The sequence below is a fragment of the Coccinella septempunctata genome, chromosome 1, assembly GCF_907165205.1.
Source record: "Coccinella septempunctata chromosome 1, icCocSept1.1, whole genome shotgun sequence".
NCBI lineage: Eukaryota > Metazoa > Arthropoda > Insecta > Coleoptera > Coccinellidae > Coccinella > Coccinella septempunctata.
Window position 1 is genome coordinate 9,990,288 of NC_058189.1, and position 13,961 is coordinate 10,004,248.

Sequence of the window (13,961 nt, forward strand, 5' to 3'; positions counted from 1 at the left end):
GAGAAACCAGACTGTAGGTGCGATCAAACTTATAATATCTTAGGGCTATTTGCGACTGTGTGTCCTTCTGTGACTGAAGAGACCCAACCGCGACCTACAGATCCTTCCTATCTCTGGGCATGGATATTCACCAACCAGATTTGGCCGCCGCTGTATTCTTCTCGAGTCTCCATTATAGCTGTGGACCAAAAACCTCCACTTTGATCTGTCTAACGCTAGTTGTTCCCAGTTATGATTGGCATTAACTGAATTTAGGGATGGATGCAGAATATCCTTGAACCGCTTATACTGGCCTCCTGGTTTTCGAGCTCCCTCTGTGAATTCACCGTATAGAGCTATTTTGGGGGAATCTTGTGTCTTGCAACTTCAGAATGTGGCCGCACCATCTGAGTCGGCCCTCGTTACTTTTGAGTCTCAATTGTTATACAACTCGTGCATTGCAAGACTTCTGCATTTGAAACTTTGTGGAACCATCTAATGTGCATTATATGTCTTAGATGACGTTGCTGCGTTTGTTCAAGCTGTTTAATATGTCACCTGTAGGGCGTCCAGCTTTCGCTTCCGTAAAGAAGCGTTGGGAGGTCCACTGCTTTGTAAACATCTGTCTTGGTCTTCAGATTGAGGTCGTGATTTTGATACGGTTGTGTTTTTCCGTGTCCAGGTTAATCCTAGTATTCATGAAGCTTCCCAAGTATTTGAACTGTTCTAGAGTTTCATCCTCAAGGCTGATATCTCTGATGGACTTTCCAGGATTTTGGTTTTGTCAATATTGAGTCTTAGGCCTAAAGCTTCGTATGCATGTTTAAAGGTGTCCAAACATTATCTCTAGATCCTCTGAGCTGCTATAGCGATAAGTACGCAGTCGTCTACATATTGAAGTTGAAGTTAAACTTTGTACGGGTTTTTGCCCTGAGGCGCTTCAGGTTAAACAGACCTCCATCAAATCTGAATCTTATTCCAACACCTCTTGCATGCATACTCATGCCAGCAATTATCGAGACGACTATGGCGACAATATTGAACAGTAAAGGCGCTAACACGCAGCTTTGTTTTATTCCAGAGTTGGCTGAGAAATGGTCGTTTGAAGAGTCATTAGGATGTATTCTAGCGGTGTTGTTGGTATGGAGGCTTTTACATACTGCTAAGAATTTTCCATAGCGCACTCCGATTCACCGAGTCGAAGACCTTACTTAAATCGATATAGGCTGTTTAGATCCTTGATTGTTGTTCACGGGCCTTCTCTTACAGCTGTCGCAGTGTAAAAATTAGGTCCACTGTACCTTGATTGGGTCGAAAGCCGAACTGGGGTTCAGGTAATAGCTTTTCTAAGAGTGGAATCAGACGATTAGCCATAATCTTCGAGAGAATTTTACCGGCCACACTAAGCAACGATATGCCCCTGTAATTGTTGCAATTTGACATATCGCCTTTGTTCTTATAGAGGTTGCTAACTAAAGCGACTCTGAAGTCTTGTGGCACATCTTCTTGTTCCCAGATCTTGCGGAATAGTGCTAGGAGACTAATGAGAATGTCTCCATCTAGGGCTTTGAAAATCTCCGCTGGAACGCCGTCTAGACCTGGTAACTTATTATTTTACATATTTTTCATCGCACTTATCATTTCCGACATTGAGATTTCGTCTAAACAGATATTTTGAAGGCGCTACTTCTTCTCCACGACACTCTGTTTTCGTTCCCTGCTAGACAAGGAAGGGCAGAGGCAGACCTTTAACTATCTACTTCTTGAAGATGAAGTGAGATGGATACACTGGGATTGTGAGATATGGAGAACGCTGAGACTTGGTAGTCCGACAGAAAGCCAGGGCTGTATTTCATGGATTTGTTTGAAAAGAAATTATGCTACTTCTGGATGAAATTGAATGAATGAATTCGTGTAATTTTCAAAATCGATTGGTGAGGCACTGCCTCTGCTTTCTCATAGGTCAAGCTGCCTCTGATCTGCGAATGTTGAGTTTACAAGAAAATTCCTGGAAAAACAAATCTGTAAATGTATTACCGGACAAACTAAAAGATTATATAGCAACAATTACTTTTTATTTGGAGAGATTTCCACAAAGCCCTCCCATTCACTTCCTCGGGATTCAAATTACGAGACAGCGATACAGGTACAATGCCTCGGGCAGAAGTCTTGTTTCCAACTTTGTTTTAGGAGTCCCAAGACATGTTGTCAAACAAAGTCTAGTACGCCCAGGTAGCGGTGCAACAAACTCAACTCATTCATTTTTAGAGCGAGATTAACACTGGTTTTTGTTGACAAACGATGCGATAATGATAACCATCATCTTCATTCTTCTTTAATAGTGGCGTACAGAGGAGTTTAAGGACGGATAGATAATTATCTCCACTGTTATTAAACCGAAAAAGTGGGGGAACAGCTGGACCGCACATGGTTTCGCCATTCAAAAGTGCCGAGAGTTGTTTTATCTGAAATTCGCGCGACCAGGTGAAAGACAGATTAGCGGATAATAGTGGATTTTAAACAGTCTCCGTAACTTCTGTGATTTCGCTTCGAGTGAACCTGGAATGCTTCAAGAAGCATTGCTGATAACAAACTAAGGTGAGCCATTTGAATTCTTTCCTATTCTTCAGAACAAATTCAAACAATTTCACATTATTAAAACAAGTTGTGCGGGATGAAATAATGTCGATTTATACCTCAATAAAATAATCGTTGCTCAGGTAAGAATTCGCTCTGCAATCTTTATTCGGAAATGCGGTATCGAAATGTTTTTTACATCAAATCGACAGTCTCTAATCTCTTTTGAAGAAAATTACCTTCTATAAATTTTTAGATTTTTCCAAAATTAGCGTGTGCCGAATCGGAACCAACTCGGAGTGGAAATGTCGCATTCAGAATATTTTTGTTTGGAAGCGGTGCTCTATTAAAAGTCTATATAAACATCGAACCGCATCGCATCATTTCTAATATACAAAGTGATTCATAACTATTGGGACATAGGCTAAGGGCAGATTGTTTGGACCAAAATATGGTGATAGGGCCAAATATACCTCAATAAAATATTGCTGTAAAAAAAGATAGAGGGCGTTAAAGTTGAATTTTTTTTTCGTTTTTTGCTAATAATTTCACTGTATACTTTTTCATCCGTTTAAAAAAAAAAACACAATTGAACAGTTCAGAGCATCGGAAGGGGATTTGAAGTAACGATTTATTTATTTTATTTATTTATTTCGACGATAAAGCATAATTAAAAACAATGTAACATGAACAGAATAAACTTAAATTAATTGATCTATACGTGGCCTCCTCCGACTTCTATGCCTTTTTCCAATTCTTTTAATAAAGGACTTTCAAACTTCGAATAAAATATTATTCTGTCCTCTTATAAAAAATTCAATTTTAACGCCCTCTTTCTTTTTCCACAGCAATATTTTATTGAGGTATATTTGGTCCTATCGCCATATTTTGGTCCAAAGAATCTGCCCTTATCCTATGCCCCAATAGTTATGAATCACCCTGTATACAAAGTGTTGAAGTTTTAATATTTTTCCAAATTTCATCGGATTCTTTTATTTCTATATATTACATAAGTAATATGATAAAAACCCAAAACTGTTTTGAACGTTCTGTATCAATTCTGTCAAGCTAACTCGCAGATACTAACTTTATTAGCATTAAATTAGACGGGGCATATTTTCAAATCGATTTGTTGCATTTCAAAAATAAATTTGACGGTGAAGGAGTCTATGAACTGTAGGTATAGGAACTCCAATCAGAACTGACGCTTGCCGAATGAGAAAATTTCACATTAGGGTTTATTGAATCAATTCGAATTTGGTAACAAATATATTAAATGACGTTTTGAAGAATGACTGAGAGCCCTCTGTTGGAGAAGCAATTCAGAGAGAAAAGTCAATCAACAGATTTTCGGTGCGTCTTCAATGAGAAATAATAACAAATTCAAGAAAGATTAACCGAAGTATGCGAAATCTTTGTGCCCTTATTTTCTGGCTACCTACATTGATCGAACAAGGTCTAAATTATAATGTTGAACAATTTGATCGCATTAATGCTGTTTATGTTAATTTAACCAGCAAATTTCTGAGGAAGTGTGCAATCAGTTTAATTGATTTCTTCCAGACACTGTTTCTAGACTATTATGTATTCGTTTAAAATAACTTCATTTCGGTTTGAGATCGCTGGAAATTCGTAATTGGACGTCTGGAATTCCAATTTATGGAATCATGAATGCAGTTCAATATATTGCTTGCCCAATTTATGGAATTTTGATTCAAACCGTAACAAAGGTATGGATTGCTTCGAGAGTGAGATCGATCTGATGTTGAAAACTTCAATTTTCGATTCACCTATTTACACGTTTTTTATGACTACAAAATCGCAGTGGGTGTCAATCCATAGACCTATAAAACACATGGACGCGCCCTTCCAGAGAGTTTCAATAGCCACGAGTGCGGCCAACATGAGATGGAGCTAGTATGGGCAAGAAAACGTTCCTTAGAACGGCTTAGCGCTAAGCGCATACGATTTATTTCGATTTTTTTTTTTTCATATAGGGAAAATTAGAAATGGAATTTGCTTAGAAATATTTCGATAATTGATTATAAACGTAATTCTTTTAATTTGGGTATTAATTTCCGAGCTATATTCTGATTTCTTTTTGGTTCAATATCTGAAAAAATATTTCATTGATCAATATTGATCAAAAGGTTGAAAAATAGATATTACAATCAGCATACTAAGAAATTTTTCAACTGAGGATAATTCTTAGGAAGCATATTTATATTTTGTCCCAATGGAAAAGCTCGCAATTTGGGCATTTATTTTCTCTTCTAATCTCAACTGCTTCTTGAGTATTATTTTATCTAGATGAGAAAAGAATTGACATACATTTATTGATTTGAAATGAATAATTCAACTATGATATAATAAATCGATTAATACATTCGAAGTTACTATACCTGTGAAATTTCACTTTATCTGTCTTTTCAACTCATTTCGTACTATTAATTGCACTCTACTAGGACACCATTATTACTTTCATAATAGAAAAAGGATACGACTTTTAAAGTTGATCTAAAATTGATGAGAAAATTCTGAAAATTTCGATAAATACAAAGTGCAAACGAATGTTTTGCCCATACTAGCTCTATCTTATTTCGGCCGCACCCCCTCTCTCTCTACGCCGTGTCCATGTGTTTAATATGTCTATGTGTCAATCCCAAAAATTCTATGATAAAAAATTAGAAACCGTTTTATAAGAAAGAGTATAGGGCAATTCGAAGCCAACTGGGATGTTACGATAATTTAAAAAGACTAAATTAGACTTTCCGCAAAAAAATATGGGGATGATGTCAATTTCTCACGAAGAAAGAAATTGAATTATTGGAGAAAATATAACAAAGAAAGTGAAAGGGTAAACGCATTTTATTAACGTTTTAAGAGTAGGTACTATAATACACTCTGTTACACGCTGTTCGAAATGTTACAGTATAGGTATAATATTGATGAATTGCTTTAGCTTCCTTATTGGTGATTTGTCTCGGTTTCAATGTCATTTTTTGGTTGACTTCCAATATTCGTATTTCCAATGTTTTCATACTGGAAAGAGATTGTGTGTAATTCAATTCTAATCGAACAACTTCCAAATGGTTGAAAGGGAAATTCATTTTTCGTGAATCCCAACCTTAGTTTTGACTTGTGCTATGTTTTCACATTCTTCGATAACGAAGGTTTGATAAAAACATAACTTTTTATAAAATACGAGTTTAATCTTTGCCAAGACAACAAAATTATTTTTTCCATAATTTCTCATCTTCTACACGAATCTGCTTCGGCTTGAGATTGAAATGAAAGAAAAGCCTTCTTTCTTCATATGCTTAGTTATCTTCCAATGTTGGACGAATTGCAGGTTTTTTTTCAATTGAAATTCATCGAGAATCTAGTGGTGTCCATGTTCCAAATTTCTGCCACAAAGTTACTCTAACATTGATCATATCAAATATCAAAAAACATTTCGTATAATAAGTAGATGTACAAATGAGCACTCTATGATTGTACATAATGATTGAAGGTATCACTGAATCTTCAATGTAGTTTATTTACTTAGTATGTCAACCTTGTAATTGCCTTAATCGATATTACATTATCTGAGAGTATCCTCCTTAAAAAACTGAAAAAAAACTAATCTTTTCATCTATTATTAGAAATACCGTATTTTCACAAACCAACTTCTTGAATAGGTAATTCTTGGTAGTTCCCCATAACCTGGTAGCAGAATTAGTTAGTATAATACCGTGACCAACATCACTCAATGACGGAGCTGAAACTATGAATACATTATTCTAGTGGGAAGAATTAGCTCAAAGGATATTGAAGGGCAGTTTGTCAAAGTTTATTCATCTATCTTCAGTTCTTTTCGAAACAATACACTTATTGCTTTATTATTATTCGTTTATTTTTGTCCAAAAAACTAACCACAAAAATCTTGGGAAAGGAGGTCTCAATTTTTTGCATTTTGATTTTGAAATTGAAAACTTTAATGGATTTTTTCTTTCAATATTTCAAACGCAAGGAATACACATAAAGAAATACTGTTTGTAGAAATTGCTCAAGCGTATGGTGTTGAACACTAATTGGCAGAAACCAATTTTTCAAATAATTTAACTTGACGAATAATATCGAAACAATATAAATAGTGTTTCGAAGCCTACACGTATAAAACTCCTTCACAGGACAATAAATAGAAATTCTTCAGCCATATTCTCTCGTCAGGCTTCTTATTCAGAAGTTTTCTTGTGATAGATTTTCCATTTTTATTTCTTGTGTTTCAGTTGTTTTAGGAGCCGTGATGAATGTATTAATGATATAGGTTTAGTAATAATTGGAAACATATTTTTATTACTGATAACTACAATTCAATGACAATATTGCTTCAAAATGAAAGACGAAATCCAGAAACTAGAGATACTGTGAGAATGATTATTTCAAACTTTCTGACGGTCTGACAGCAACCTTCATTATTCTTGTTCTTCTTCATATTACTTGTTGAAAAAAATAAAACCATTTCATCAAACTCAGTACTTTCAATATGCACAAATTGCAAACCTAATGAATACAGTAAAAGTTAGTTTTATCGTAAACACTTAGAAAACAGAACACAAATATGATATTGGGAGAGGATATACAGGGTGAGTCTTTGACTGGTGCAAATTCAACAGTAGATTCTTGAGGTCAAAAGAAACACTTTTTTCTTTACCATTTTTTTCGAATCGGCTTGGTTTAAAAGATACAGAATGTTGAAAAACCATAAAAAAATGTTAGTTTTTTAGTTTACTACGTTAGACGCTATCTAATGAATATTACGTTTTGTGAAATAAAAGTATACTTCATATTTTCTTATATTTTTCGCTGTTTTCGAGTAATTTGATATTAAAAAATAGAAAATATGTGTGAAATTAGAAAAATTTTGTACTTTGACCGAATACAACTCTTTTTAAAAGAGCCACGGATGTGTAGCATCACAGATTCAGCTAGTTATTCTGAATATAATTTTGTTTTTGCAGGGGTGGCACGACTCATTATGAAAATTAAAATGGCTATATCTTTTTATCAGGGCCGAATAAGAAAAATTAGAGTAGGAGAAAAGTGTTTCTACTGGTCTCAATAATCTACTGTTAAATTATTTGTACGAGTCAAAGATTCACCCTGTATAAATTTTCTGAAAAAACATCTGTTCTTTAAGTTTTTTTTCTAGCTTTGTTTCATTTTGTAAATAGGTTCATGTAATTGTCTCCACCTATCGCCTTTACGAGCTATACATTACCGATATTTCCAAAATTCTAATAATTATAGCAATTTTCCAATTATTGTAAAAAAAACTAGCAGCATTTGTAGAAGTCGCTGTATATTAACGTGTCTGGACTTCCTCTTAATTTTAATAGCATTTTTTCCTTATACTACCAGAATTTTTTGAAATATAGGGATATTAAAAAAATTGAATTTTTCACACAAAAAACTTTATTATATGATTTTCACTAATTGTTATTCAACATTCACCCACCTGAAGATTCTACTAATACAAGTAGAAACTAGCGAAACACGTGTCGAGGTTGAATAGTCCATATAAGTGAAAATGATGTAATTTAATTTTTAGTTAAATTATGGATTTTTGTCAAGTATCGGCCACATCAATCCAATTTTTCACAATTCAGCATCACTTCAGTTACTCAACCGAAAAGAGAAGATCTCTAGGGTGCAAGTGGGCTCAAAATGGTATCATCAAAATATGCAGGATTTTTCACCATTAAATTTTACACCTTCACTGGATGGTTTATGGTATTGATACTTTCGAACTTTCATTCATTACCTACAAGTGCAAGAGAAGTACAAAAGTCAACAAAAGACATTCAGTATTTTCTCTTCTGTGTAGATCATCCTTGATTTAAACGGAGCTGAAAGGCCGCACAAGTTTTAATATTCTGCATTGAGAGTTGTAACTGAACCGGTATGGTAGTTCTTACAGCACTGATATGGCATTCACCTAGTTTCGACAACATTTAGATTCGAATCGTTCGAACAAATATTTCATAATAGGAGTAAATTGCTATTAAGGATAATGTTGGAGCGGATTATATTGGAGTGGAATTAATCCACACGAAATCTCGTAAATACGAAATGTCAACAACAACATCAACCAACTCGTGAAATTGTGGAACGAATATAAATATACATAAATGGATAAAAAGATTTTGAAAAATAAATTGATGGGACTTTCGTCGTTCTTCTGTTGAAGATTCCTGGAAGTCGAGTCAAAAAAGCTCTATCCTTCTCGTCCTTGCTGTTCAATAGGGAAAAGGGATATTGCCTTAAGGACTGCTAGGGGAAATTATACATTCTTTTTAAAATTGTCGATGTTTCTATACTTTTGGTCCTGAAGCCAAGATCCCTTTCCTCTACGATTCCCATTTATTTAGTGTTTTAATTTCGAATGAGTCATCAATTGCTACCCTACATGAAAAGTGTGCTTTCAAATATATAAATGGTCCATAACATTGTTTCTATTCAACAATAGGCCCCACCATAATCATATGCTTAAAATGTTTTCATAGTTTTAAAGGAAGACCGATTATATTATAAATTAGATATAGGGACTTTTGTTTTTCTAAAGGGCAACCTATAATTTTTGTTGCATTTTCCAATTTCCCACTAAATTGTCGATATAACGCACCCTGGTTTCATAGAAATATCTACAGGGTGCTCAAAAACTAGTGAATCAAACATCACACCACGATAGAGTAAACCAAATAATATCGAATGACACCAACATTAGTCCATCGAAAATGTACCGTTTCCAAAAAAAACTTAACCTAAAACTGCCGATTTTCGAACTATTTTTTTCAATCACTGGGCTAATTTGTGATTAAGGATAGAGCTTTTTACCCACATCAATTCTACCCTCTAACGGGGGTTTATTCTGAGTCATAAAAATTATGTGGAAGAAAAATTATTTTAATTTACACTTACTGAGGTTTTCGATTACCTTCTTAGAATAATTTTAATTAGAGGTGATAACATAATAATCTGGGATGAATATTAATATGAGATTAACTCGGAAACTGTCCCTGTGATTTGAAATAATAATTGGAAAATCGGAAATATTAGGTATATCCATAAAATTCTGATTCTTTCGGAAACTGTACAATTTCGCTGAATTAATGTTGGTGTAATTCGATAGTATTTGGTCCATTCTATCGTGGTGTGACGTTTGATTCACTAGTTTTGGGGCAGCCTGTATAGTTTGTGAGGCCTTCTTTGTTAAATTTGCTAAATATGTTAGAAAACAAGAAATGTGGATAATGAATAGTTCTGATTGTTTCCGAATTCAAATCAAAGTTAGTGTACTGAATTTTTCATCAGAATTCTATACGCATATCCCTTTTTTTTAACACAAGGGATTCTTTCACTTTGGTTTTGGTTTATATCACTAGTACTTACACCGGGTTGATCATTTTTCATTTTGAAAATATCTGTTAATTTAGGAATTTTTGCCATAATCAACTCCCTAGAACTTTGTTTTTTTCTTTGTCTCTTACGATTTTCACAACTACTCTTTTGCTTGAACAAATTGAAAAGGGAAACTATTGTAATAAGTATTCGTAACTTCTACGATACGAGTAGTTGGAATAGATGATTCCAAAAGGCACAAGACAGAGAGGCATGAAAACAAATGAAAAAGGCTCTATGTTCAGCAAAGACTAAATAAGAAGAAGAAGAAAAGTTGAAGAGATTGATGATAAAATCGGGATTTAATCGAGTGTCATGGAGACCTAGTGGATTTTGAAGATAAGAGGATAGTAAGCAAAAAAGGTTCTTTGATGTATGCACCTTCAGTGGTGGGGAAAGCGTCTGTAGGTGTTCAAAGATGTAAAAAAAAACGTCAGGTATACATACTCGAGCGTGCCAGATTGAGATACTGTGTATGCCCACAGTGTCTCTCTCTGATAAGAAATTCATGTTAATCTGACAGATTGCGTGGTGGGACTGGCCCTATACGGAAGAGTTGACAATGGTGTAAAACATTTTTTGAGAGCGTCAGATTTTTAGAGGATATATTAAGTGGACCCAAAAGAAGCTACTTTTAAAGAGACTGACAATTCGGACGTGACGCAAGGTCACAACGGCCCTTTGAAAATGTAAAAAAAATCGTTACTTGTACATACTCGAGTGTCAGATTTTCATACAGATGGTTAATCTCGGTGTTGCGGACGTGTTGACCCATTAATCTGATACTAATCAGGGGGGTTTTCTCAATCTGACAGTTTAAAGATGGCATTTTTTAACATTTCTCCCATACTGTACCCATTATCGTTTCTGTATTCATTATGAAAGTTGTAGATAATAAAATTCTATACAATTTTTGCCTGAAGCAATTTTACATACTGTCAACCGTTTTTGAGTTAGCGGGCGATATATGTGAGGAGCTTAGCCACACATGCAAAAGGCCAAGATCAATGTAGAAACCCTGACCCAGTATAATGTACATTCATCGCCATTTATCTCAAAAACGTTCAAACGTAGGAAAAATTGCTGACGACAGGGTTTATGGAAAATGCTCTAAAAACTTCATGATGAATGCGAAAACAATTTGAAGCCCAGGAGAGGAGATAATTAAAAAAAACTGATTTTTGTGACTTTTTTTGCAAGTTTGGCGCCCTCCTCCACATTTTCGTCAAACCTACTCAAATTATCAGACTAAGAGAATGTATATTTTTCAACATGTAATTAACCACATATTATTAAACATATATTAATCTGACACGCTCGAGTAGATTTTCCCTCTTGGGCTCCCCAACTATAAGGGGTCATCGAAAATAGTTATTGATAAAGCCGTGTTGAATAAATATTACTGACTTCTCACCAGCCATAATCAAAATAAATTCTGAATATTCAGCATCCAAAAAAAAACACCATCTTGAGACTGGGGAAATGCCCCTCAAAAGCCATTACCCACGTGCCTTCCTTGTCTTGCCGTTGAGATGGCCCTGAGACTGAGACATTCACGTAGAACGGACAACATAGAGCTTATTAAAACCCAAATATGTTTTGACAAGCGTCATATCCTCACATTTCCGACTGATTTTATAAAAGTGAATGAAGTATACGAATGCGAACACACTTTTATCTATCATTGAATTCTACTGCTATTTATTAATTGCTAACTTATTCTAACTCGTAGAATGCCTCATAAATTCCATATCTAATGACAGGCTGATCCTTTGAAATATACTGGATAATGATTGCTTGTTGAGTGAGTAAAATGATTGAATTTTATTTGTTAAAGGAACTTTCAACGGAGCTTGTATTACACAGAGTATTTCCATTTTTTTTATGTATTTGTGGAAATGAATAGCAGCTTGTCTGCAATAAGAAGCTAGATTTGTACCAAACTTTTCGTGAAGAACATGTATACATTAAGATTCTGCCCCATTAAAAACCTCAGGTTCCTGTCAAAATTTCATCTTGCGAATAAATAAAGCCATCTAGTTAGTACTTTTTTCCTGTGAACTAGCGACATCGGTGTAACTTCGCATCTATAATCATTAACAGATTCCTCACTGTCGTAACGCGCTAAATGTACGTTCAATGCTACATGATGTTGCTGGAATATAATGGATGTAATATAATAGTTGAACCAATTTAATTTGATTCCGTCATATACCTCTCGACTAGAACAATCAATCTGAGTATTCAATAACGAAATACTTATAAGCCGCCTTATTTTCTTCAACATCTCGATGTATTGGGTAGGTACGTGACATCAGCCAAGGCAATAAAACTATACAGGGAACCCCCGTAGAGGGTCTGTATATTTATTTCCTCAGTTGAAAATTGAGATCTGTCCAATTTTTTTATTATGGCTGGGTGGAGCTGCACAGAAGAAATTTTTTGGCGTCCCATGAACACAATATACACTGCGCAAGAAAATTAACGCACATTCTGAAAATCTCAATTTTAATGAAAGTTAACTCTACATTGACTTTATAACTTATTTTTTATGTTCTCTCGGGAAGGTTTTGAACGAAACAAGACACATTAAATGGAAGAAAAATTCAGGATTTCACCGAATCTTGTGTGAAAGAAGAGAAATGAACAATTTTCAAAATACTGAAATGCTGATAAGTGACTTAATACTTGGTATTTCTACCCCTTGCGTTAATAACAGCTCGGCAACGACGGTTCATACTCAAAATGAGTGATCTTAAAATGTTCTGATCTAATCCTTCCCAGATTTCTCCGAGTTGGATTCCTAAGTCATTAAGAGTAGCTGGATGATTTTCTGAACTTCTCAGCCTTCTATTGAGGTTGTCCCAAACCTGCTCAATCGGATTGAGATCTGGAATTCTTGCTGGCCATTCCATTCGAGAGACTTCAACCTCTTCAAGGTACTCCTGAACGATGCGCGCACGATGGGGTCTGGCATTATCGTCCATAAAAATGAAATTTTCACCAATGTATGGGCAAATGGCACTACATGCTCTTCAAGAATGTTCCTTATATACTTATCAGAATTCATAGCTCCATTATCAACGACCACTAGGTCTGTGCGAGCAGTCAAAGATATTCCATCCCATACCATAATCGATCCTCCCCCGAAACCAGTAGTATTCAGGAAATTGCACTGAGCATATATCTTTCATATGGACGTCTGTATACAAGGGAACGTCGATCACAATGGTAGAGGCAGAATCTAGACTCATCTGTGAAGATAATCTTTCCCAATCGGCCTCTTCCCAATGGATATGCTCTCTCGCAAAATCCAAACGCACCCTTCGATGGGCTGGGGTAAGAGCTGGGCCTCTTGCCGCGACACGAGGCCTTAAATCATATTCTCTGAGGCGATTTCTTATTGTCTGAGTGCTAATTTGTACCTCATGAGTTTGCTCAAGCTGAATTTGAAGGAGGCGAGCGGTTGCAAACCGTTGTCTCAACGAAGAAACTCTCAAGTACCGTTCTTGAATGGCAGTTGTTACCCGCGGTCTACCCTGTCCTGGTCTTCGGACATTCATATCTGTCTCCCTGAATCGCTGCAACATTCTGGACACACTTGTATGGGAAACTCCAAACCTTTCTGCAATTCTTGTGTATGTCCACCCTTCTTCTCGCAAAACTACCGCTTGGGCACATTCCTCTTGGGTCAAATTGCGTGTTTCGCGTTGGATAGCGATCGAGTGTAGAAAATCAAACGAAAGAAAAACTATTGATCACTAGAATTGATCGAGAACAACTGATTTTGGAATGGAGCCAATACATCCAAAATCTGATATCATCTTTTTTTATTCCTGCTGGGAAAAAACATCTGTATTGAAGAAAACCGTTGAAAGTGGATAACATATGCATGCATAATTCTGATAAAAATAATTATCATTGAGAACACCTTCAGTTGTAGAATAAATTTGAGATTT

The 13,961-nt window shown here is 35.4% G+C and overlaps 1 protein-coding gene across 1 annotated transcript in view; it reads left to right on the plus strand.

The window, feature by feature from the left end:
* Positions 1-2,515: 2,515 nt before the first annotated feature.
* Positions 2,516-13,961, plus strand: part of LOC123313837 (proton-coupled amino acid transporter 1-like) — a 58,578-nt gene continuing 47,132 nt past the window's right edge. Inside the window, exon 1 of the mRNA XM_044898907.1 lies at positions 2,516-2,577. The gene's annotated coding sequence lies outside the window, so the exon portion shown is untranslated. The remainder of the gene's footprint in view (positions 2,578-13,961) is intronic.